Source organism: Muntiacus reevesi, chromosome 13 (assembly GCF_963930625.1).
Source record: "Muntiacus reevesi chromosome 13, mMunRee1.1, whole genome shotgun sequence".
Taxonomy (NCBI): domain Eukaryota; kingdom Metazoa; phylum Chordata; class Mammalia; order Artiodactyla; family Cervidae; genus Muntiacus; species Muntiacus reevesi.
In genome coordinates this window covers 59,888,414-59,915,877 of record NC_089261.1, presented here as the reverse complement: position 1 = coordinate 59,915,877, position 27,464 = coordinate 59,888,414, and the positions used below count along the sequence as shown (strand labels likewise).

Here is a 27,464-nt window from a genome sequence, read left to right as displayed (position 1 = left end):
TTTTCATGATGTTCTTGCTGCTGCTGCTGAGTCACTTCAGTCGTGTCCGACTCTGTGCAACCCCATAGACGGCAGTCCACCAGGCTTCCCCATCCCTGGGATTGTCCAGGCAAGAACACTGGAGTGGGTTGCCATTTCATTTTCTAGGGCATGAAAGGAAAAGTGAAAGTGAAGTCGCTCAGCTGTGTCCGACTCTTAGCGACCCCATGGACTGCAGCCTACCAGGCTCCTCCGTCCATGGGCTTTTCCAGGCAAGAGTACTGGAGTGGGGTGCCATTGCCTTCTCCATATGGTGTTCTTAGGCCAGTGAAATTTCTAATAGCTCCATTTATTAAGGAATTAAAGTTCAAACAACCTAATTGTAGACATTCATATAGTGTCTGACCAGATGTCTCTCCCAACTTTTTATTTTTAAATTTGTTGTTGTTGTTTGTTTTGCTTTATGGTCACCCAGCATTTGTGATCTAAATTCCCTGATCAGGGCTCAAACCTGTGCTCCTGCTTAGCAGGTGTGGAGTCTTAACCACCAGACTCCCAGGGAAGTCCCTAATTTTCATATTCCTGATTTAGGTTTATTCTATCAGTACATTAACTTTTATATTGGCTTTTCTTTATAAAGGCTCTTTATTTAAACTACTGAAATATTTAAATAGCACATTTGCTGTCTTCTTCAAAAGCATGTTACTGGAATTACTGGATTAGTGACTGTCAGGATCTCCAATTACCTCACAAGAAAGGTGATAAAGTATCTTAAGCCACCTGATAATCCTTAGTGTGGTATATGTTGTTGTTTGTTACTCAAGCGAAGAGGACGCTGTAAATGGTGCAACTTGCTTGGTAAATAATATATTACCTTGTCTATAAATTATTACTCATGAGATGAACTTTCCAGTAGCTCTATCTGATGGGGGAGTTTTCTTTTTTAATTGATTTTTTATTTTCAGACTGGTTTAAGTGACATTTGAATATCAAGTTACAGGCTAAAAGCAATGTAAAAAGTTTTAATAATTTTGAGATTCACAGCTAGATAATTTAGGAGGAGAAAAGGTGTGTTTGGTTAGGAAGAAGATTCTGTGCATTATCTGTTGAGAAAACAAACATTTTTTATGGAGGCACATTCCTTTAGGATTTAAGCAAAAATCCCCGTATCATTTACTATACTTTAGATGCTCGACTGTGGTGATCGCCACAGAAAGAAGACTTTCTTCGTGAGGTAAGAATTCATGGGAGGATTTTGCCCTAGGGTGGGAGAAGTTTCCTTTTTCACAGGTGAGCCAAGCTCTCTGTGGAGCTTTAGTTTTACCTCTTACTTTTTTCATGTATTTCAGACTATATTGGTTGCCCTGTGTAAACTCATGAGTACAAGTTCTACATGATTTTATGTGGGTTGAATATAGGGATGGGGTGAGAACTGATTCCTCTCCTGCCCTGTAGAGTGATTCTCTGTGCATATATATTAGTTACTCAGTCAAGTCTGACTCTTTGTGACCCCAGACTTCTCTGTCCTTGGAGTGCTCCAGGCATGGGTAGTCATTCCCTTCTCCAGAGGATCTTCCCGACCCAGAATTGAACCTGGGTGTCCCACGTTGCAGGCCAATTCTTTACCATCTGAGCCACCAGGGAAGCCCTTATTCTGTGCATGCATAGCTCTGAGTGGACTTCACCAGGCTAGGGCCTGTGTAATTGGTTCTCCTATTGATATGTTTGTATCATCTTTACTTTGTGGATGTCAAACGAGACTTTTTTTCTTTTATTCCTAGAGTGTAAACCTTATGATATGCACTTTTCAATTTTCTCACTTGAAGAGGAGAGGAAAACAGGGGAGCCGTGTCTGTTTTCTCCCTTCTTCCTTGACACTCTTCCTAGGATCCTTGCTAAGTCAGGATATAAGAATCAGGCAAGTGTCCCGGAACTCAGCTTTTCAGTTTTCCTTATTCTCAGGAACCCCGGGTCTGTGGTCAGTGCCCCCAGGAAGGAAGACTTAGTACAAAAATACCTTGCCTGACATATTTTCTGTTGCTGCCATAACAAATGAGCACAAAATTAGTGACTGATGTAGAAACACATGGCTTCAGGATGCTGGGTCATCGGGTTAGGAGTCCTTGGATTGTTAATAACTGTGAAGGGGCTGAGATTTGTACCCCAGCAAGTGAACAGGTCTGCCTGCTAGTTTCATAGATGCTGAAAAAACCTGAGACATCTGGACCAGAGACAAAGGACCTTCTATGAACAGCACAGCAGGCAGTAAGAGCTTTAGGTTTCAATGGTTCCTCTTGCCTCCCAAGTCACCCAGAGGTATGCTGCACTGGAAGGAGTTTGCAGCTGAGGAACTCGGAGCTTAGTAAACCCCCATCTCTTATAATGACCTGAAAGCAAAACGTATCAACCTTTGCCCTGGAGAAAGACATTGTCTTTATCCTCCTAGTCGGGAAACAAATGTGTTCTTTGCGCTAAAAGGGAATGCTATCTCTACTTGTCAAGGTTTTTCAAAGTAGAAGTGTTAATTGCTCAGTCATGTATGACTCTTTGCAACCCCATGGACTTACAGGAGACTGTAGCCCGCCAGTCTCCTCTGTCCATGAGATTCTCCAGGCAAGAAGACTGGAGTGGGTTGTCATTCCCTTCTCCAGGGGATCATCCCATCCCAGAGACCAAACCTGGGTCTCCAGCATTGCAAATAGATTCTTTACCATTTGAACCACCAGGGAAGAAAAAAAAAGTGTGTGTGTGTATATATATATATATACACATACATATATATATATGTATGTGTATATATATATATATATTTCACTGGGACCCGAAATATGGTGAAATATCTTTGGACAGGGATAAGCCAGAGGAAACTCTGGTGGAGGTCCAAAGTATTCCTAATGTACAATCCTGTTTGCTATATGAATATCCTTGGAAAGATATTCCAGAACAAAAGCATATAGAAATGCCATGGAGAATTGTCCCCCAATAAAGATTAAACTGGATGACCAGGTGATTCGTATCACCAAAATTACACATTTGGTGAATGAAAGCCTGATTTGAGTAGACCTGATGGAATTACTTGCTTTCCTTCTCCAAGGCACTTTTTAGACCTAGAACCATTTTAATAAAAGTAAGGCCATATACCCCTGAGGAAGGTCTGAGATAATATTGAAGATACATTCCATGAATTTTATCTCAGATTTATCAGTGGAAGTATATACATGGTGGAGGGAAACAGCTACACTTTTTATTATTTTTAAACACTTGTTCTGAATTAACACCAGTTGGCAAATAATTCTAAATAATGATTACAGTTGTGCAATTCAGTCATGGTTGGTCAAACTAGGTGATTTGAAGAGTGTTCAATGGAGGGACTTTAAAAAAATAATTTTATTGGAGTATAGTTGATTTTTATGGACTTCCCTGGTGGCGCAGATGGTAAAGTGTCTGCCTATAATGTGGGAGACCTGGGTTCGATCCCTGGGTTGGGAAGATCCTCTGAGAAGGAAATGGCAACCCACTTGAGTACTCTTGCTTGGAAAATCCCATGGACGGAGGAGCGTGTTAGGTTTCAGTCCATGGGAGCGCAAAGAACTGGACACGACTGAGCGACTTCACTTTCACTTTATTGTTGATTTACAATGTTGTGTTAGTTTCAGGAGTACGGCAAAGTGAATCAGCTATACATATTATATATTCACTCTTTTTTAGATTCTCTTCCCATGTAAGTCATTAGAGAGTACTGAGTTCCTTGTGCTGTACAGTGGGTCCATATTAGTTATCTGTTACATATGTAGCACGTGTATATGACAGTCCCAATCTCCCGTTGTATCCCTCCCCTTCTCTTACACTTTGGTAACCAGAAGTTTGCTTTCTACCTTTGTTACTCCATTTCTGTTTTGTAGGTAAAGTCATTCGAGCCTGTTTTTTAGATTCCACATCTAAGCGATATCATGTGATACTTGTCTTTCTCTGTCCCACTTGCTTCACTCAGTGTGACAATCACTAGGTCCATGTTGCTGCATGTGGCATTATTTCATTCTTTTTTATAGCCCTAGTGTGTGCTCAATCATGTCTGACTCTGCAGCCCCATGGACTGTAGCCCATCAAGCTCTTCTGTCTATGGGATTTTCCAGGCAAGAATACTGGAGTGGGTTGCCGTTTCCTCCTCCAGGGGATCTTCCTGACCCAGGGATCGAATTCGCATCTCCTGTGTCTCCTGTGCTGCAGACAGATTCTTTACCACTTGAGCCATTGGGGAAGCCAGGCCAGAATATTAGAGTCAGTTGCCATTCCCTTCTCCAGGGGATCTTTCCAACCCAGGAATCGAACCCAGGTCTCCCATATTGGAGGTGGATTCTTTACCAGCTGAGACGCCAGGGAAGCTCAAGAATACTAGAGTGGCTAGCCTATCCCTTCTCCAGCAGATCTTCCTGACCCAGGAATCAAACCAGGGTCTCCTGCATTGCAGGCAGATTCTTTACCAACTGAGCTATCAGGGAAGCCCTTCTTTATAGCAGAGTATTATTCCACTGTATACATGTTCCACATCTTTTTTATCCATTCCCACTCCAGGGACTATTTACAAAGATTTGTTCAAGGAGCATAGAAACCACTTAAGATGGTGCAGTAATAGCAAAGTGGAGGATCCAGTTATGGGAACACAAAGGTGGGGAGGCTGTGCGGAAGGAATGGGTCATCTAAAAAGAGTTATGAGATGTGTATGATATATGTGTAGCATATGTATAAGATACATATGTATATCTAACTGAACGACTCTGCTGTACATCTGAAACTGGCACAACATTGTAAATCAACTATAAATCACTTAAAAAAAAGATTGACCAAAAAAGATATGACAGTAATGATGTGAATCAGCTGTGGCTCTCATAATATCACTTATGGAGTGTAAAATAATTCAATTACTTTGAAAAGCTAGTTGTTCTTTCTAACATTACTTACAGTGTTTTACTTCCTTATAAAACTATAACCCAGCAAGTATTAGGATTTTATCCAAGAACAAAGAAGACATTCACAAAGAAACACAAACATATGTTGGCAGATAGATAGATAAATGATTGTGATATACTAGGAATACTAGGTAGAATAAAAAAAGAGCAAATTACGAATCCAACTTAAATGAATCTCAAAAATGCTGTCCTAGTGAGACTGGAAGGGGGCAGTGCACAACCTTTAAAAGAATGACATAGCCCCAGGACAAGACATAAACTGATTAGAACCAATTAGGTCCAAGATGGTGAACTCAACTTCTGCTTGACCTTGAGCCTCCGTATACACTCACTGTAACACACCCCAGGTGCCATGATGGTTCTTGTTGTTCAGTTGCTAAGTCACATGGAACTCTTGGCAACCCTGTGGACTGCTTCACGCCAGGCTCCTCTGTCCTCTTCTATCTCCTGGAGTTTGCTTAAATTTGTGTCCTTTAGTCAGTGATTCTGTCTAACCATCTCGTCCTCTCCCACCCCCTTCTCCTTTTGCCTTCAATCTTTCCCAGCCTCAGAGTCTTTTCTGATGAGTCAGCTCTTCACATCAGGGAGCCAGAGTACTGGAGCTTCAGCATCAGTCATTCTAAAGAGTATTCAGGGTTGATTTCCTTTAGGATTGACTGGTTTGGTCTTCTTACAGTCTAAGGGACTCTCAAGAGTCTCCTGTAGCACTACAATTTGAAAGCATCAATTCTTCGGTGCTCAGCTTTCTTTATGGACCAACTCTCACATCTGTATATGACTACTGGAAAAACCATAGCTTTGACTATACGGACGATGACCACAAAGGATCATAAAGTGATCCCATGGTAGGTGGCCCAGTTCCTGAAAATCCCCACCCCATCCCCCAAATAGCTAGAATACTCTTCCCTCTCATTAGCCTAAGTAATTACCCATGTCCATAAAATCCGACAACTGCATATCCTGGGGCCTCTTTCCTTCCAAGATGGCTCACACTCTGTCTATGGAGTGTGTTTCCTTCCTGAATTAACCTTCTTTCTCTTTACTATGGCTTGCTATTGAATTCTTCCCTGTGCGAAGCCAAAAACCCATACTTGGGGGCTGTCCCAGGGACTTGGACATTACCTGGGATCTGACCATCCTCTTGCATCTCACTCTTTTTCCTACAACATCAGAAGGAGGTTAACATCTGAATGATAAGAGTTATGGCTATCCCAAACCTGCTCCTCCATAAAAGTGATAAACACACTGGCCAACACTTGCCAAAATTACCTTTTCAGAATTCTGGATATTAATTAAAGGCTTGCAACAATCCTAGGAGTGTTTATTCAAGTAAAAATGTCAGAATCTTGCTAAGAATTAAAAAAAAGAAAAAGAGTTATGACTGTCTGTGGAGGGATGGTCCCTCCAAGGGGAGCAGAAACCATTAGTGCTGGACCCCACCCTCCTGCCTTCCTTGATCTCACATTCATGTCCCTTATTGACCCAACCCAACTGAGAACCAGAGGACAAAGGAGCCTGTTGATGTAGTCCAAGCACATGAACCTCCCAGGGCACAGAATGCAGCAAAGAAGGTTAGAGGATAGATTTGGAGTGACACAGCCAACCCAGTGTAACATAATCTGGGGTCTCCAACTTCCGGGATCTAAAGACTGATGATCTGAGGTGGAGCTGATGTAATAATAATAGAAAGAGAGTGCACAATAAGGGCAATACCCTCGAATCATCCTGAAACCATCGCCTCTCTTCCCTGGTCCACTGAAAAGTTGTCTTCCATGAAATCAGTCACTGGTGCCAAAAATGTTGGGGACTGCAGCACAGAAGGTATGTGAAATAATAGCTTAAAATATCCTGACTCCCCAACGCTTCCATTACTTGACTAATTTTTTATGAGAGGGAATGAACTGGAAATCAGATGTTGGTACATGAGTCTGCCTACCTTTCTTTGATAATAGACAGTGTTGTTTATTTTTATTCTACTCCTACATAAGTGCATCATTTACATCATTTTACGTGCTAGTGTCCTTCCGAAATGGGCTGATACTTCACTAGCATGACTCCTTTTTTACCTGCAGAGAGTGATTTGTTATAATTTTTGAATATGCCCTCAATTTTATGTGACCACTGAATTGGCATGCTGCAGATTTGACCCAATTATTTCAGCCATCTTCACGCTTGATTCTCATCACTACAGGTTGAATGAACCGTGTGGCCATCTTTATTGATAACGAAGGGACTTGCATGCAAATGACAGGATCAGCAGTGCCATAGCCTGGTCGTGCTGCATGGAAACAGTCTTCTCAAGAATCAGTTTTAAAAAATCAGCAGAAGGAAAGATGCTGACCCTTTCCAATTCTTTTCCATTTGAATTTTCAGCTACACTGTCACCAGCATTTTTTTTAAAGCTAATACAGTAGGACAGATGTCCTGAAATAAGTGCCCTGTCTTTGGAAAGAGCAAATGGGTGACAATATCTAGATCTGAAGTTTACAGCAACACTGAACTGACCATACTGGTTATCCTCAGGGAGCCCAGAACTACATGACATATATTTTCTGAAAAGAGGTTGAAATCAAGCAGAGTGAGAGCAAAATTTGCAACTGAAGACTAGTTAAAATTTTATGCAAAAATATATAATACCAAAATGAGGCGTGGTGGTTTAGTTTTTTTTCCAATTATAATTAACCCTTAAAATCTCTAATAAAGAATTATCATGGTATATTACAACAGCTGTATCTTTGTCATCCTCACTAATGGCCTTATAAAAAATTTCAGGGGAGCTGAATTTAAGGGGGGAGCTATAGTTTCTTAATCAGATTATTTTGATCTTAGGAGATTTGTGTGTGTGTGTGTGTGTGTGTGTGTGTGTGTACAGTTACAAATTGTTAGATAGAGTAGGATTTTATTTTTGTTTTTTCCCTAAAGGTGGTTTGTAAAGCTAGACACTGTCTTATGGAAGCCTACTGATATGAACTGATATTTCTAACATTTATTTATTTATTTATTACAAATATGTTATATATTGTTGTTGTTTAGTTTCAAAGTCATGTCCAGCTCTTTTGAGACCCCACGGACTATAGCCTGCCAGGCTCTTCTTTGTCCATGGAGCTCTTTGGACAAGAACACTGGAGTGGGTTGCCATTTCCTTCTCCAGGGGATGTTCCTGAGCCAGCAATCAAACCTGCATCTCTTGTATTGGCAGGTGATTCTTTACCACTGAACCACCTGGGAAGTCCTCATATTATGTATTACATATAAGCAATATAGAGTAATATTTATCGAGGAGGCCTCATCATCCAGTTTATTTATTTATTAACAGTAATTTAAAGTTTATACCAGCTATAATGCAGGTTATTCTGACTTTAAGGTAGCATCACATGGCATACTTATGAGTCCATTCCCGAGTTATTCTGTTGTACTTATCTCTGTCTGTTTTATATATCCGTGCAATCTCTGGCACCAGGGGGTCATCTGGGTTTGGATCACATAGCCGTGAACAAATGGATAAAAGAACTTTAGAAATAGTTAAAGCAGGAGACCACTGTGATCTTAGAATATTGAGATAAATGCTGCCATTACTGTTAATATTTGGATGATAAATTCTTGTTGTAAATGCAACCTTAGGTGGTTTGAAGGGGTAGTCTGTAGGAAAATGAATTGTCAAAAAGAACACACCGCCTTGATATGGGCTGTCGTTAGGTCCCATAACTGTGGCTTGCCAATGAAACATATCATCCCCAACTGGACCTGCAGAACATTGTGCTGGAGGGTCACGGGCCAAAGCACTAAGTTCCTTATTAATACGTTTCAGCGACATAGTATGTGCCTTTCGTCTGGCTCCTCACTCTCTCGGTGCGTGCTCGAAGGTCCGGCCAAAGCTCTTTGATTATCCCGGCGGCTGGGAAGGATTGTCGCTTCGTCTCACACCAGCTCTGCCAGACACAGGCGCAGAGGGGCCGGGGCCTCCCTCACGCTGCAGCCGGAGCCTCCCCGGCCCTGCGGGGCCCACGCGCACCACACGGCCGCAAGATCACATCATCCACTTTAGTGCCGACTGAAAGAAAAGGATTTTTCTTTAGTCTTAACTGGCAACACTTTCAGGAAAAGAGTTAGCAGTGTTACAACTTATTCCCTCTCAGCTGCTTTTCTCATAACTTTTTAAAAAAACTTTTGCTCAAGGGGAACCTCTAAGCAGATAGAGACTCCCTGGGCGGTCAGGGGGAGGAGGACCAGACAACGTTTTCTTAACAGAAGAGAAGCTATTTTAGGCCGAAGTCATTTTGGGATCTAAGACAATTCTTGCCCTTGTAGAAGAGTAGACCTTAGGAATTAAAGATTTTAAGGGAACAAAAGAAAGTAAAAACAAACAGTTATAACGAGGCCAGGGAGACAAACTGTACCGGGAGACAATGTATCAGTTGTCAAGACTCCCAGTTCTGTTCCCAAAGTAGAGATTGGCATGAAGCACTTTCTTGAGCTGTTTCTCAGAATTCAAACCACTCAACCACCAGATTAACTGGAACCTAAGGAATGATGCTGCTGACCTTTCTGACCCTCGTGGCTGCAGGGAACCCAAGCCTGGACTCTGTCAACCTGTTGCTCTAGTTCTATGCCGAATTCTCCTCTGCTTAAGCCCCTTGATGAATATGCATCCATCACCCATGCCCCCTCATGAATATTCACATATCCTTAGCTTAAAACCTTCTAAATCATGGTAAGAGACCATGATGACCCATAACCTACTGCTCACTAGACTGTATAAACTGTGAATAATACGTCTTCTTAAATATTTATGTATTTATTAATTGAAGGATAATTGCTTTACAGAATTTTGTTGTTTTTTGATGAACATCAGCATGAATCAGTCACAGGTATATATATATTCCCTCCTTTTTGAGCCTCCCTCCCATCTCCCTCCCCATCCCACCCTTCTAGGTTGATAGAGAGCACTTCTTTGAGTTTCCTGAGGAAACTTTTAAAACTTTTCAGATGAGCACATCTTTTAATGTACAGCGCTCTGCCTCAGAAACTTGTATAACTGCTTTGACCTCTGATGGACAGAGGCTGTTCCCAGGTTATAATCTTCAAGTTGGTTCGAATAAAATTTTCCATTTCTTTCTTTGATCAACTGATTAGTTTTTGTTGACAAGTGGATTGATAGCTTTCATGATTCTCTGTACACTATCCAGTCTGTACACAGTTGCTATTTACTCTTATTGAAGTAGAGTTGATTTACAGTGTTGTGTTAGTTTCACGTATATAACAAAGTGATTCAGATATATGTAGTACCTTTACTTTTTTTGGTATGTAGTTCCCTGACCAGGGACTGAACCTGTACCCTCTGCATTGGAAGTGTGGAGTCCTAACCACTGGACCACCAGGGAAGTCCCTATAGTATCTTTCCTGACTGTTTGGGCCTCACTGATTATTCTTTATTCGTTATCTTTCATTTAGTAGTTAGAATACGCTATCATAAAGGATTGGTTATATTCTATGTTTGTATTCTAAGCACTCGATCAAATTTTAAAAGACTAGGACTGTGTTTTATACCCCACTTTTTTCTATTATGCCTGGTAGAGTGCCTTAAAATAGCATGCTCAACAGATATTAGTTGTTGTTGAAATTCTGGAAGGAAAAGAAACAATAAACTTCCAAGTCAGTTCTACTTTGCTTTGACCTTTGTTTCTAGTTGAAGGTTCTTAAGTCTGAAACAGTATCAATAGCAATTTACATGATTTTATCAAGTGTGGGTGTTTGTTTTGATTTGTTGTTGTTTTTAGTCGCTAAGTCATGTTCAACTCTTTTGGCGACCCAATGGATGGTAGCCTGTTAGGCTCCTCTGTCCATGGGATTTCCCAGGCAAAAATACTGGAGTGGGTTGCCCTTTCCTTCTCCGGTGGATCTTCCCAATCCAGGGATTGAACCCACATCTCCTGCACTGCAGGCAAATTCTTTATCACTTGCTAAACTAAGTGTACTTGAGAGTGAACACAGACTTTTCTCTTGCTACATGTAAGAAATTAGAAGGAGCTTTGATCATGTTTGCTGCAGTGGATGATCAAGGGCTGGTATTGAACAGGGAGGAGAGCTCTGCACCAGGAGTCAGGGTGGGCTCTTCTCCAGATGTGTAGACTGGGTCATCACTTTGTGTATTTTCTAAGGCCTAGTCATTTAGGACATGCCAAGGCATCCCTCTTAAGGTGAAAGGCAAGTTGTTGCATCTACTGTGTATCTGTTTTCTATTGCTAGGTAACAAATTACCAGACACTTAGTGGCTTACAACAATCCAAATTGATTATCTCATGGTCGAGGTCAAAATGCAGCCACTGTGCACCACCGCTGAAATGAATCCAGAAGCTTTGGTGAAGTAGAAAAGAACAGGTGTGTTGCTTTGCCAGACAAGGGGGAGCACAGTGGGCTAATGCCCTCAAATAAATACATGTGTCCCACCATGGAGGTGGGTGGGTGGGGGGGCTTGGTGAGGAGTTTCATAGATATGGTTTGGGGGGGGGTTGCTGATAAGGATCATGGTGTGTGCAGGGCCAGCAGCCTTTAATCTGGCCTCAGACGGTCTCCTGATGAGCTTCTGTGATTCTCAAGGTTATCAAACTGTGACCTTGTGTCTGGAATGAAGAATGCTTCATCATGTTAACGTCTTCCATTTGTTGAAGGTTTTAGTTCTGAAGAAGAGCTCAAAGACACTGTTCTGTGTATCCCTTGCAGGGAGACCAGGGCCCTGCCCCAAGCCTGCTCTATCTTTTCTTGGCTGCTCCTCCCTTGTCTCTGCATCTCCTCCCTTCCCTGATGAGCAACTGTTTGAACTTGCCCTTTGGAACTCAGGGAAGGTCGTGGAGGCCAAAGCCTATTTATTTCCCACACACAGGAAATGGCCAGGTGTGGATGGTGGAGACATAGAAAGGCTTCAGTGCACAGGAGCCCCACAGGGTCCTGCTGGGTTTCATGATTTCAGTAGGTCAGGGGGCAGTTTCTCTGCTGAGCATTCACTGGGCTGAAATCAAGGTCTGGCTCGGACTTCACTTGTCATCCGGACCTGGTTATTGCTGCTCTCCTCTTTTTGGAGGTCCTCCTTTGTTAGTGGCCGCATAAGGGAGGGTGCGCTCCTAGGGCCAATTTTAAATTTTTTTAAAGTAAATCAAATAAACTGGATGTGGGAGGCAGAGAGAGGGGAGGACTGGGTGGCCAAGTGTCAGGAGACTGTGTAATTTCCTTGGTTCTGTCTTGTGGCAGCAAAGATTTGAAATGGCATACCAGTGTTACAGTTCAGTTACAGCTCAGAGTTTTATTTGGCAAAGGATAGTACACCCTCGAGGCGTGAGGGTGGACCAACCCCAAAAGAGGCCTCAATCTGTCTTGGCCTCCTCATTTTATACCTTTTGTCTCCTCCCCATTGATCCTGCCCGATGCAAATTGGGCTAGCCAAGAAGGGGGCATGTTTGTCTCACCTGAGGTTCTCACACTGGTCTGTGGATTTTCTTTTGTTCCATTTTTGCAGGCTTTCCCCTTTCTTTGTCTTTTAACCACCGCCATTTTTGACTCCTTTTTCCTACTCTAACTACCGAACACAAGGAAGGTAAAATGATTTTTAACATTGTGTGGGCTATTGGTGCAGACAGGACACATTTTAATAAAAAGCTAATAAAATTCAGTTCAGTTCAGTCACTCAGTCGTGTCCGACTCTTTGCGACCCCATGGACTGCCGCATGCCAGGCTTCCCTGTCCTTCACCGACTCCCAGGGCTTGTTCAAACTCATGTCCACCCAACCATCTCATCCTCTGTCGTCCCTGTCTCCTCCTGCCTTCAATATTTCCCATCATCAGGGTCTTTTCTGATGAGTCAGTTCTTCGCATCAGGTGCCCGAAATATTGGAGTTTCAACTTCAGCATCAGTCCTTCTAATGACTATTCAGGATTGATTTCCTCTAGGATGGACTGGTCGGATCTCCTTGCAGTCCAAGGGACTCTCAAGAGTCTTCTCCAGCACCACAGTTCAAAACCATTAATTCTTTGGTGCTCAACTTTCTTTATAGTTGAACTCTCACATCCATACATGACTACTGAAAAAACTATAACTTTTACTATACAGACCTTTGTTGGGCAAAGTAATGTCTCTGCTTTTTAATATGCTGTCTAGGTTGGTCATAGCTTTGCTTCCAAGGAGCAAGCATCTTTAATTTCATGGCTGCAGTCACCATCTGCAGTGATTCGGAGCCCAAGAAAATAAAGTCTGTCAGTGTTTCCATTGTTTCCCGAACTATTTGCCATGAAGGGATGGGACTGGATGCCATGATCCTAGTTTTCTGAATGTTGAGTTTTGAGCCAGCCTTTTCACTCTCCTCTTGCACTTTCATCAAGAGACTTTTTAGCTCTTCACTTTCTGCCATAAGGGTGGTGTCACCTGCATATCTGAGGTTCTTGGTATTCCTCCTGGTGATCCTGATTCCAGCTTGTGCTTCATCCAGCCCAGTATTTCTCATGATGTACTCTGCATATAAGTTGAATAAGCAGGATGACAATATGCAGCTTTGATGCCCTCCTTTCCCAGTTTGGAACCAGGTGTTACACATGCTTATTTTTGGAGTTTCTTGTTCTTCGGTTGCTGAGTCATGTCTGACTCTGTAACCTCATGGACTGCAGCACGGCAGGCTTCCCTGTTCTCCACTCTCCAGAATTTGCTCAACTTCATGTCTGCTGAGTCAGTGATGCTATCTAACCAGAGCCTTGCCTCACATTGGATCATTCATATTGAAGTGAATATTTCATGTGTGAACCAATGGATTTTATGTGTATGATATATATATTTGCTGTGGGCATTTTTGAATTAAATTCTTTTTTATAATTTAGTTTTTGAAAAGATTTATCTATAAGTAATTTACTTCAATTGATTTTTTAATTTAAGAGGGTGAGGGGGCCATGAACTTTGATGAGAAGAAATTTTTATTTTCATTAATTTCTTAGTGACCAAAATTTTGTATTTTCATTACTTATGGATATAAGTCAGTTATTAATATTAACTGTATCTCTGTTAACAATAGAAATCAAAGATACATTGGAATCACATTATAAGGGTTACAGGTATCTCAAAATATCATTCATACTCATTGTTCCTTTAAGAATAGTTATTAAATCTACTGCTACATCTCATTTAATGCATTAATAAATGAGCACATAAGTTGCAAATTAGTTTATTTTTTAATATTTTGAAAACTTTAATTTCAAAAAGTTGACTTCCTTGTAACATATTTTAAAAGATTTTTTTGTATTGGGTTCTAGAAACTTCACCAGATATCCAAAGGGATCTATGGCATAAAAGTTGTAAAGATGCCCTGAGAGTGCCTTATCAGTGGTGCAGCCTCGGCTGGAGGCACAGGTGACTCCTGCCTGATTTTGCTTCTTTGTTTTTTTACGGAAACTAAGGGACACTTAGCAGGCTCAGAAGAGTATAAGTGCATGCAGAAGCAAGAGAAAGTCAAAGTATGTCTAAACCTTAATGGAAAAATTACTGGGTGTAGAGTCTAAGGACTTCGGATCCAGTCCAAACTTACCTTTCCTATCCTTGCAACAAGTGCATTTTTCACTGTCAACAATGATTTACTGAGGGCTGACCATGCACATCAAACTCAGCATGGGCTTTGGAGAAGGGTCCAGCCCCTCTGTCACTCACAAGCTGAGTGACTTTGAATAAGTTATTTCATAGCCCTATGCCTCAGTTTTTTTTTTTCCCATTTATTTTTATTAGTTGGAGGCTAATCACTTTACAATATTGTAGTGGGTTTTGCCATACATTGACACATGAATCAGCCATGGATTTACATGTGTTCCCCATCCCGATCCTCCCTCCAGCCTCCCTCCCCATCCCATCCCTCTGGGTCTTCCCAGTGCACCAGCCCTGAACACTTGTCTCATGCATCCAACCTGGGCTGGTGATCTGTTTCACCCCTGATAGTATACTTGTTTCAATGCTGTTCTCTCTGAACATCCCACCCTCGCCTTCTCCCACAGAGTCCAAAAGTCTGTTCTGTACATCTGTGTCTCTTTTTCTGTTTTGCATATAGGGTTATCGTAACCATCTTTTTAAATTCCATATATATGCGTTAGTATACGGTATTGGTCTTTATCTTTCTGGCTTACTTCACTCTGTATAATGGGCTCCAGTTTCATCCATCTCATTAGAACTGATTCAAATGAATTCTTTTTAATGGCTGAGTAATATTCCATAGTGTATATGTAACCATAGCTTCCTTATCCATTCATTTGCTGATGGACATCTAGGTTGCTTCCATGTCCTGGCTATTATAAACACTGCTGTGATGAACATTGGGGTGCATGTGTCTCTTTCAGATCTGGATTCCTCAGTGTGTATGCCCAGAAGTGGGATTGCTGGGTCATACGGCAGTTCTATTTCCAGTTTTTTAAGGAATCTCCACACTGTTCTCCATAGTGGCTGTACTAGTTTGCATTCCCACCAACAGTGTAAGAGGGTTCCCTTTTCTCCACACCCTCTCCAGCATTTATTGCTTGTAGACTTTTGGATAGCAGCCATCCTGACTGGTGTGTAATGGTACTCATTGTGGTTTTGATTTGCATTTCTCTGATAATGAGTGATGTTGAGCATCTTTTCATGTGTTTAATAGCCATCTGTATGTCTTCTTTGGAGAAATGTCTGTTTAGATCTTTGGCCCATTTTTTGATTTGGTCATTTATTTTTCTGGAATTGAGCTTCAGGAGTTGCTTGTATATTTTTGAGATTAATCCTTTGTCTGTTGCTTCATTTGCTATTATTTTCTCCCATTCTGAAGGCTTTCTTTTCACTTTGCTTATAGTTTCCTTTGTTGTGCAAAAGCCTTTAAGTTTAATTAGGTCCCATTTGTTTATTTTTGCTTTTATTTCCAATATTCTGGGAGGTGGGTCATAGAGGATCTTGCTGTGACTTATGTCGGAGAGTGTTTTGCCTGTGTTCTCCTCTAGGAGTTTTATAGTTTCTGGTCTTACATTTAGATCTTTAATCCATTTTGAGTTTATTTTTGTGTATGGTGTTAGAAAGTGTTCTAGTTTCATTCTTTTACAAGTGGTTGACCAGTTTTCCCAGCACCACTTGTTAAAGAGGTTGTCTTTTTTCCATTGTGTATCCTTGCCTCCTTTGTCGAAGATAAGGTGTCCGTAGTTACGTGGATTTATCTCTGGGCTTTCTATTTTGTTCCATTGATCTATATTTCTGTCTTTGTGCCAGCACCATACTGTCTTCATGATTGTGGCTTTGTAGTAGAGCCTGAAGTCAGGCAGGTTGATTCCTCCAGTTCCACTTTTCTTTCTCAAGACTACTTTGGCTATTCGAGGTTTTTTGCATTTCCATACAAATTGTGAAATTATTTGTTCTAGTTCTGTGAAGAATACCATTGGTAGCTTGATAGGGATTGCATTGAATCTATAGATTGCTTTGGGTAGTATAGTTGTTTTCACAATATTGATTCTTCCAATCCTTGAACACGATATATTTCTCCATCTATTTGTGTCCTCTTTGATTTCTTTCATCAGTGTTTTATAGTTTCTATGTATAGGTCTTTTGTTTCTTTAGAGAGATATACTCCTAAGTATTTTATTCTTTTTGTTGCAATGGTAAATGGTATTGTTTCCTTAATTTCTCTTTCTGTTTTCTCATTGTTAGTGTATAGGAATGCAAGGGATTTCTCTGTGTTAATTTTATATCCTGCAACTTTACTATATTCATTGATTAGCTCTAGTAATTTTCTGGTAGAGTCTTTAGGGTTTTCTATGTAGAGGATCATGTCATCTGCTAACAGTGAGAGTTTCACTTCTATTCCTGTCTGGATTCCTTTTATTTCTTTTTCTGTTCTGGTTGCTGTGGGCAACATTTTCAAAACTATGTTGAATAGTAGTGGTGAGAGTAGGCACCCTTGTCTTGTTCCTGATTTTAGGGGAAATGCTTTCAATTTTTCACCATTGAGGATAATGTTTGCTGTGGGTTTGTCATATATAGTTTTTATTATGTTGAGGCATGTTCCTTCTCTTCCTGCTTTCTGGAGAGTTTTAATCGTAAATGGATGTTGAATTTTTTCAAAGGCTTTTTCTGCATCTATTGAGATAATCATATGATTTTTATCTTTCAGTTTGTTAATGTGGTGTATCACACTGATTGATTTGCGGATATTAAAGAACCCTTGCATTCCTGGGATAAAGCCCACTTGGTCATGATGTATGACTTTTTCAATATGCTGTTGGATTCTGTTTGCTAGAATTTTGTTAAGGATATTTGCATCTATGTTCATCAGTGATATTGGCCTGTAGTTTTCTTTTTTTGTGGCATCTTTGTCTGGCTTTGGAATTAGGGTGATGGTGGCCTCATATAATGAGTTTGGAAATTTACCTTCTTCTGCAATTTTCTGGAAGAGTTTGAGTAAGATAGGTGTTAGCTCTTCTCTAAATTTTTGATAGAATTCAGCTGTGAAGCCATCTGGTCCTGGGCTTTTGTTTGCTGGAAGATTTCTGATTACAGTTTTGATTTCTGTGCTAGTGATGGGTCTGTTAAGATCTTCTATTTCTTCCTGGTTCAGTTTTGGAGTTATACTTTTCTAGGAATTTGTCCATTTCTTCCAAGTTGTCCATTTTCTTGGCATATAGCTGCTGGTAGTAGTCTCTTATGATCCTTTGTATTTCAGTGTTGTCTTTTGTGATCTCTCCATTTTCATTTCTAATTTTGATGATTTGGTTCTTCTCCCTTTGTTTCTTAATGAGTCTTGCTAACGGTTTGTCAATTTTGTTTATCTTTTCAAAAAACCAGCTTTTAGCTTTGTTGATTTTTGCCATGGTCTCTTTTGTTTCTTTTGCATTTATTTCTGCCCTAATTTTAAAGATTTCTTTCCTTCTACTAACCCTGGGGTTCTTAATTTCTTCCTTCTCTAGTTGCTCTAAGTGTAGAGCTAGGTTTTATTTATTTGACTTTTTTCTTGTTTCTTGAGGTAAGCCTGTAAGGCTATGAACCTTCCCCTTAGCACTGCTTTTATAGTGTCACATAGGTTTTGGGTTGTTGTGTGTTCATTTTCATTCATTTCTATGCATATTTTGATTTCTTTTTTGGTTTCTTCTATGATTTGTTGGTTATTCAGAAGCGTGCTATTTAGCCTCCATATGTTTGAAGTTTTAATAGTTTTTCCCTTTAATTGAGATCTAATCTTACTGCATTGTGGTCAGAAAAGATGACTGGAATGATTTCAATTTTTTTGAATTTACCAAGGCTAGATTTATGGCCCAGGATGTGATCTATTCTGGAGACGGTTCCGTGTGCACTTGAGAAAAAGGTGAAATTGATTGTTTTGGGGTGAAATGTCCTGTAGATATCAATTATGTCTAGCTGGTCCATTGTGTCATTTAAAGTTTGTGTTTCCTTGTTAATTTTCTGTTTAGTTGATCTATCCATAAGTGAGATTGGGGTATTAAAATCTCCCACTATTATTGTGTTATTGTTAATTTCCCCTTTCATACTTGTTAGCATTTACCTTACATACTGCCGTGCTCCTATGTTGGGTGCATATATATTTATAATTGCTATATTGGATTGATCCTTTGATCATTATGTAGTGTCCTTCTTTGTCTCTTTTCACAGCTTTTATTTTAAAGTCTATTTTATCTGATATGAGTATTGTGGCTCCTGCTTTCTTTTGGTTTCTGTTTGCATGAAATATTTTTTTCCAGCCCTTCACTTTCAGTCTGTATGTGTCCCTTGTTTTGAGGTGGATCTCTTGTAGATAGCATATATAGGGGTCTTGTTTTTGTATCCATTCAGCCAGTCTTTGTCTTTTGGTTGAGGCATTCAACCCATTTACATTTAAGGTAATTATTGATAGGTATGTCCCCATTGCCATTTACTATGTTGTTTTGGGTTCGCATTTATACAACCTTTCTGTGTTTCCTGTCTAGAGAAGATCCTTCAGTATTTGTTGAAGAGCTGGTTTGGTGGTGCTGAATTCTCTCAACTTTTGCTTGTCTGTGAAGCTTTTGAATTCTCCTTCATATCTGAATGAGATCCTTGCTGGGTATAGTAATCTGGGTTGTATGTTATTCTCTTTGATTACTTTAAGTATGTCCTGCCATTCCCTTCTGGCCTGAAGAGTTTCTATTGATAGATCAGCTGTTATCCTTATGGGAATCCCTTTGTGTATTATTTGTTGTTTCTCCCTTGCTCTTTTAATGTTTGTTCTTTGTGTTTGATTTTTGTTAATTTGATTAATATGTGTCTTGGGGTGTTTCACCTTGGGTTTATCCTGTTTGGGACTCTCTGGGCTTCTTGGACTTGTGTGACTATTTCCTTCCCCATTTTAGGGAAGTTTTCAGCTATTATCTCCTTGAGTATTTTCTCATGGCCTTTCTTTTTGTCCTCTTCTGGGACTCCTATGATTCAAATGTTGGGGTGTTTCACATTGTCCCAGAGGTCCCTGAGGTTGTCCTCATTTCTTTTGATTCTTTTTTCTTTTTTCCTCTCTGCTTCATTTATTTCCACCATTTTATCTTCTACCTCACTTATCCTATCTTCTGTCTCCGTTATTCTACTGTTGGTTCCCTCCAGAGTGTTTTTGATCTCATTTGTTGCATTATTCATTTTTAATTGACTCTTTTTTATTTCTTCTAGGTCCTTGTTAAACATTTCTTGCATCTTCTCAATCCATGTCTCCAGGCTATTTATCTGTAACTCCATTTTGTTTTCAAGATTTTGGATCATTTTTATTATCTTTATTCTAAATTGTTTTTCAGGTAGATTCCCTAACTCCTCCTCTTTTGTTTGGCTTGGTGGGCATTTTTCATGTTCCTTTACCTGCTGGGTATTTCTCTGCCTTTTCCTCTTGTTTAGATTGCTGTGTTTGGGGTGGCCTTTCTGTATTCTGGTGGTCTGTGGTTCCTTTTTATTGTGGAGGTTTCACCCAGTGGGTGGGGTTGGAAGATTGACTTGTCGAGGTTTGCTGATTAGGGAAGGTTGGGTCGGTGTTCTGGTGGGTGGAGCTGGGTTTCTTCTCTCTGGAGTGCAATGGAGTGTCCAGTAGTGAGTTTTGAGATTGGTCTATGTGTTTGGTGTGACTTTGGGCAGCCTGTATGTTGATGCTCAGGGCTATGTTCCTGCGTTGCTGGAGAATTTGTGTGGTATGTCTTGGTCTGGAACTTATTGGCTCTTGGGTGGTGGTTGGTTTCATTGTAGGTATGGAGGCTTTTGGATGATCTCTTATTACTTAATGTTCCCTGTAGTCAGGAGTTCTCTGGTGTTCTCAGGTTTGGGGCTTACGCCTCCTGCCTCTGGATTTCAGTCTTATTCTTCCAGTAGCCTCAAGGCTTCTCCATCCAGACAGCACTGATGACAAAACTTCTAGGTTAAGGTGAAAGGATCTCCACAGTGAGGGACACCCAGAGAGGTTCACAGAGTTACATGAAGAAGAGGAGAGGGAGGAAGGATTTAGAGGTGATCAGGAGGAGAAAAGGGGGACTCAAGAGGAGAGAGACAGATCTAGGCAGTACTCTGTTCCCTAAGTGTTCTCCACAGCCCAGAACACCCACAGAGATGCACAGAATTGGATTGAGAAGAGAACGGGGAGGGAGGAAATAGAGGTGATCTGGGGGAGAAAAAGGAGAGTCAAAAGGGGGAGAGAGTAATCATCACACTCCTGAGTAAAAATGGGTACTGAATATTGAATGCTTAAGTGTCCAAAATTGATATCAAATACTGAAAAACAAAGATTAAAAATCTAGAGTAGAGGTTAGACTCTTAAAAATGCAATATTAAAAACAAAAACACAAAAAATTTAAGAAATATATATGAAGTTCACTTTAAAAATAAGGTTTTTTTTTTGCAAGGTTATAGTGAAATGAAAATGAAAATTAAGGAGTAATAGAGGAGTTTAAAAGAAAATGAGAGAAAAAAGGAAAAAAAAGAAAAAATAATTTTAATTTAAAAAAATAGTAAAAATATATGAAAATGAAAATTAAGGAGTAATAGAGGAGTAATAGAGGACTTTAAAAGAAAATAAAAGAAAATGAAAATTAAGAAGTAATAGAGAAATAATAGGGAATTTTAAAAGAAAATAAAAGAGAAAAAAACTGAAAAAAAGAAAAAATTTTTTAATTAAAAAAGAATAGTAAAATTATATCTATGAATTTCTCTGGAGCTGTTGCGGGCAGTGTGGGTTCAATTTCAGATAACTCCTTGTTCCAGCTTACACTTCCCGATGTCTATAGGCCCATTCCGGTGTAGTCGGTGTTACCTACAGGGACTTTAATCTGTTGCAGTGGTCTCTTCTGAAGTGGTTCCCTTTGTTTATTTGACTTCTGTTTGCCGGTCTCTTCAGTGTCTAATTTCCGCCCTGACACAGGCGGGCGGAGGTGGTCTCTTGTTTAGGTTCGCTGGTTCAGTCGTGCTGCGGGGAGGGAGGGGCGCTGCAGACAGATGTCACTGGCGTGTGTGGGGAGCGCTCGTAGTGTTCCGGCCACACTGGGCTTGCCCCCGCTCACGGGTGTGCGCTCTCCCCGTCTACGCTGCTCAGGCTCCTGGCTGCTCTCCAGGGAGCGGGTCCTGCGTGGAGTGCGGTTCCAGTTTTCAGGTTCTCCACAAAAGCGTGGACTCGGTTGCGCCTGCGTTTTGTGCCTTCCCCTCTGAGCAGCTCAGCAGCCAGGGGCTTGACGGGCGCCCTCTCCCCGGGTGCAGCACGCCTTCTCCCCTCCGCGGCCCCAGCCTCAGTTTCCGCGCGAGCCAGTCCGGTGCGTGCGCCTCGTGTCTGTTCTCAGGAGCTGGCCTCTAGCCGCGACCCTCCCGGCGGATGTCGACCAGCCAAACTCTCAGGAAGTCTTTGGTTAGAAACTGGGAGCCTGTTTGCAGTGTGGTAAGGGTGCCGTCTCTGGGGCCGAGTTTGCCCCTTTCCCCTCCGCCCGGCCTCCTGCCTCCCTCTGGCGGGGGATGGGCCGGCCCGCCACTGGCAAGCTCTTCTCTGGAATTGCTCAGTCCTTCCTTTGTTCCTAAGCAATGCCGCCCGCTCCTCTCCATTCCGCCCCCGCTTGCTGGTGGCGGATGTGGGTGTCTGGGGTACTTTTCTGCTGGGACTTGCTTTTAGGCATGTAATCTGTGGGTTTTATTTATTTTCCCTCCCAGTTAGGTTGCCCTCCGAGATTTGAAAACTTCCTCCAGACCTGCCAGTGAGAGGGTTTCCTGGTGTTTGGAAACTTCCTCTATTACGACTCCCTTCCCGGGAGGGGTCTCCATCCCTAACTCTTTTGTCCCTCTTTTTATCTTTTATATTTTGTCCTACCTCCTTTCGAAGACAATGGGCTGCTTTTTTGGGCCCCTGATGTCCTCTGCTAGCGACCAGAAGTTGTTTTGTGCAGTTTGCTCAGTGTTCAAATGTTCTTTCAATGAATTTTAGGGGAGAAAGTGGTCTCCCCATCCTATTCCTCCACCCTATGCCTCAGGTTTCTAATCTGTAAAATGGGCACACCGATCCTTAATTTATAGGATTGTTGACATGATTAGATAGGAGGATGAGAATATAGTACCATTAACACAAAAAAGACGACAGATACTGAGTCACCATTTCGTGTATCAGGTCCTACCTCAGTGGTGTTGCTAGATGTGAAAGAGAAGTGAGGAAAACTGTCTTCTCTTTTAGGGAAATATCATAAAAAAAAATACATGTTCTTTTTAAGAATGGAGATGAACTTAATGAACTAAATTTTTTGTTAGTTGAAATTTCAAGGCTGGGGGAAAACTCTTATGACAAATGTATCTTTTTCTTCTTCTAAAGGTGCTTATTGTATCCAAGGCACAAAGGGGAAAAAAGAATCCTCAAAAGGCTGATAAAGTATTTAATTTCCTTTCCTTTATCACTCATTGAAGATATTTAGCCTCTTAAATGCCTTTGAAATGTTGTCCATATAATTTCAAAAATGATGAGGATTATTGTGAACATAATAAGAATGCTAAATTTTGGGTCACTCATTCGCAACCTTATAAACTATACTTAAAAGGTATACTATATTAAAAGAAAAATGAAAAGCTCTACTCATGATTTAAGAGAGCCGTTCCACTGTTCTTTTTCTTGGTAGTTTATTTTCTAAAAGCCTAGACATAAGATATTTTTAAATTTCTGTTCATAATTTTGGCCATTCATAGATGTAAACCATGGTAATAACGATGATCACCACCAGGTTGCGCTGTGGTTCCACAATGGACGCAGTCTGTGGTCTGTGAGGCATTCTCGAGTTGTTCGTTAAACCGTATTATTTCTGTTTTTTGAAGCACAGAAGGGTAGAGATAAATACTTAAAATGAAAAAGAAAATATTTTGATGAAAATAAAGAATTCCAAATTCACTCTGATTGAAAACTGTGGTATTCAACAACAACAACAAAAAAGAAAGTTCTGAAGACATTGTTATAACCCTTTCTAGAAAAGATTGCATTCAACTCAGTTTTATTAGTTAAAACTATCTTCCTGATGGCAAGCAAAGCAAAGCAAAACAAAACAACTCTGTCGAAAGTCTTGTTTTCCATTTTCTCTAGTTGGTGATAGATTAGACTATTTGTTAACATGCCAAGATAAGGTATATTTAATTTAAAATCATAGTGATATCTTTGATATAAATCAGGCTTTGGAAAATATATGAACATTCCAACTTGAAACAACTTAAAAAAAAAAAGCACCTCTTCCTCCTCCTTTTCTTCTTTTCTGCTCTTGTTTTTCCCAAATGTCAATATTTATGAGTCAGGGGTTATGGGAACGCTACCTAGAGCTGCAAGGGGCCAGAGTTTGCCCTCTTATTTCCCGGGGGAGCTGAGTATGAGTGCCAGAGGGCAACGTTTGGCTGGAAGGACCCAATCTTTTCTTTCTTTGCACCCCGTGGTATGTCCTTTGAAGTGACGGAAAATTCTGCACTCAGCTGTGCTTCGTAAGATGTCAGCTCAAGCTGAGCAATGCATACAGGTTTCTGTAGAGACTTTTGGTGTAAAACAGATGCAGACTTACTGAAAGCAAAAAAGCCAGAATTATGCAAGCAGTTTTGAGATTTTTGCGAACTCCTCAGATAACATATTTACAAGTCTAAATTTCTGAATATTGCTTGTCAAATTTATTCAGTTAAAAAAAATTTTTTTTTTTCTGGATAAGACTTTTTTTGCCATGTCACTGTCAAAACATCAGTCACTTTAGGTTTAACTCCTTTTAGGATTTGGGTGGCGTTAGTTTTAGACAGACGGCAATGACAATGAAATCCTCACAGAAATAAGAATCTCAGAAAACATTAGGAAACTGGAGCTTATATTTATTTTAAAGTTGAGTTGCCGTCCATCAAGATGATGAAAACAATTCGTTATTTAGTCCAATGCCTTCTTTTAGTTTGTTTCCTTACAAATTGTCAGTCTTTAGGGGCTGAATAAGAAAATAAAGCTGAAAATCAACAAGCTTTACTAGGCAGTATAAACTGGGGAATAAGTTGGAAATTAGGGTCATTAACAAATGAAAAAAAAAATCAGAAACATTTTAAAAACAAAAAAGTCACCAGTAAAATATGTCTCTAAGGTCAGTTGAAATGCCCTGACATTGATTTTCAACTTCTTCTTTGTTTTATTTGAAGGGTCATCTCTTTATTTTTTTTCTAATTTAAATCTTTAACCTGTTACTTCCATAGGTGGTTAATTCTCTTAATATCTTTTAACTAGGGTTCATTTTTCCCCCCCTTAATCTATTTATTTCAACAGTTCTTTATTTAGCTTGCTTTATTTTTCTATGTCCCACCCAAACACTTAACTGGTTCAAGCACTTAACTGGTATCCAAAGACTCCTGTGTAAATAACAAGATAAAAATTCACAGAATGCTTCACTTTCCCAGATTGGGAGATAATTGCACTTTCATTTTGGGGAAAATTATGGCCAAAAGAATATTGAGATTAATGAAAAAAAAATCATTAGGGGATATGCTAGCATCAGTTTTTTTCAGGAAAAAAAATGTTTCTCTGTGGGAAGATAATTGCATTTCATTTTACAAAAGTCTTTGGCTTTTTTCTCAGTGGTTAGGTAATTCTGAATGCATCGCCCCCACCTGCCAGTGGGGTGCCAATGTCCTGTTTTTTAAATTTCCCATATCTCAGTTTCTTCATCTATAAACGGGGATGAGCTGTTTAGCTCAGAGATGTTGAGAGGATTAAATCAATACGGTGTTCAGTTTTTCATGCACAGTGGGAGCCCAGTGTGGGATGACTTCCCTTTGCCTTTCATCATCAACAGGAACACAAAGAGCAGAACATGTTTATCCACATATTGAACATCTCTAAGGGGGTCAAATACAAAACTTATTTAGACTAATCTTCATGGTACCTGACATTGAAGGATGTGCTGTTCTGCAATCCAGTCATAGACATGTTTAATTAGCTTTAGAAATAGGACTTTGAAACCAAAAGTATGAATTCTGGTAGGTAGATTTAGTATTTTAACATTTTGTTAATATTTATATGTACATATAGCATATGTTTATCTGTTGTGCATAGTATTCGTGTTACTGAACTTAGGTGTGGCTGCTCGCTGGTCAAAAGCCAGTACTAGAGAGATAAGTACTTGTAGGAATGGAAAGATTGCTTTGTTCAGGAGGCTGGCAACCTCAGTGTGAGGAGAAAGGCAGGTCCTAACTGGAGTCCCAATGCTATTTCAAGTGATAGCAAAGTCCTTGGAACGTTTCTACCTATTTGAGGGGAAAGCATTTATTTGTATGCATAAATTCTGGAGTGTTTGTTAAAATCCAATGGACTTGTCTTGTAATCAAGTCTTTTGAATGTAAATATCTATGGACTCAAACAGGGATCATTCTGGGTTAATGGACCTTCTATAGACAAATGCTATTATTTAAAAAGGAATCATTGTGTATTTTTAACCAGAGTCCGTGTTCAGTTTTAGACTTCAGAGACTTCTGAAAAGGAGAGTAATATAAAGTCTTTTGTGCCCAGTCCAGCGTATGGTCTTGGTCTTCCTTTTACCCTCATGTGGATTTGTTTATCGAGTTGCTGAAGCTCTGTGTATATGATTAAATCTAAGCTGGTCACCAGGGAATAAGATGATGAAGATGTGTGGTCCATATTTTGAAACAGAAGCCGAAAAACAACTTGAACTCATTTCAGGATGACTCTAGACTTCAGTCTTAGCAAAAATATTAATAGTAACAGGAGAGAAAGACTAAAAATATTTACAATCTCTTTGTGTTTGTTTATTAATAAAAATGCGGGATTGGTAAAAAAAAACAAAAAAGGAAGAGCTGAGAAGGAAAAGTGAAGCCTCAGTGTAAGTACCTAGGAATGTCAGATCATATAAACCTGGAGAGTCTACAGCACATAAAATGTGTACCTTGGGCTGAAGTCCTTGAGTGGGACATCCAGTGTTTGGAAGTTTTTTTTTTTTAATATTTATGTTAAAATTTTGCCAGCACCTTGCAGCCCTATCAGGGATTGAACCTGGGCCCCTAGGAGTGGAAGCTTGGAGTTCTAACCACTGGACAGTCGGGGAATTCTCAGGTCTAGACATTTGGAACCGCCTTGCCTAGTGGCCCAGTGGTTGAGACTGCGCTTCCACTGCAGGGGGCGTGGGTTCAGCCCTTGGCCGCATGCTGCACTGTCTGGCCAAAACAAAGAAAAGTAACAGGGGACACAGATGTTTTGGAGTGGTCCCTTGTGCCCTCTGGCTGTCATTTTCAGACCCTTTAGACTGAAGCCTGCCAAGTTGCTCCTTTCCCACAAGCAGGCTCGCAGCCTGGACTGGCTATCCGAGCAGGACAGTCCCTGTAAAGCTGTCTTTTCTCAGTTACGCACACGGTAGAAACCAGCATCTCGGCAAACCTGGGGTCCTTCCACAGCCCCGTAGTTATGCTGTGTGCTCTGGGGATGGAGAAAACCCATAAACAATATACCTTTCTGCCAGACACATGCTTGTTTTTATTGTCCTCAAGTCCTACAGTGCCGGGAGATGAACATTTTTGTGCCCGCCAGGGATGAGTGACCTTCTGACCCCATGGTCCTGCCAGGTCACTTCCAGGCAAGGCATAGGCTGATGGGCTGGGGTTGGGGTTCAGGAGTGGGCCCCCTGACGTGTCCTCACGTTTGCCACCCTGTCCCGATGCCTCCAACCCCCATGGAAGGAAAGAGTGAATAACATGAAGCAGAATGTCTAGGGCAGAGGCATCACAGATGCTTCCCAAATCTTAGTAAAACAACTAAACAGAGTTAAAGTGATTTTGAAGATCCTTCAAAGTGTTAACATCACAAAAGATATTCTACTTTCCCTTTTTTCCCACCTTCACTTAGCTAAGGCGGGAAGCCAGACACAACAGGCCACATCGTGTGTGCCTCCATTTATATGAACTCTCAGGAAAGGCAGGTCCACAGACAGAAAGCAGTTTGGAGGTTGCCCGGGCCTGGGGTAGGGGGAGGGGGAGGGGGAGGGACTGACTGCTCGAGGGGTGTGGGCTTTCCTCTCCGC

At 40.7% G+C, this 27,464-nt stretch overlaps 1 pseudogene; it reads right to left on the bottom strand.

The window, feature by feature from the left end:
* Positions 1–8,243: 8,243 nt before the first annotated feature.
* LOC136145724 (ubiquitin-conjugating enzyme E2 D3 pseudogene) lies at positions 8,244–8,927 on the bottom strand (annotated as a pseudogene).
* Positions 8,928–27,464: the final 18,537 nt, after the last annotated feature.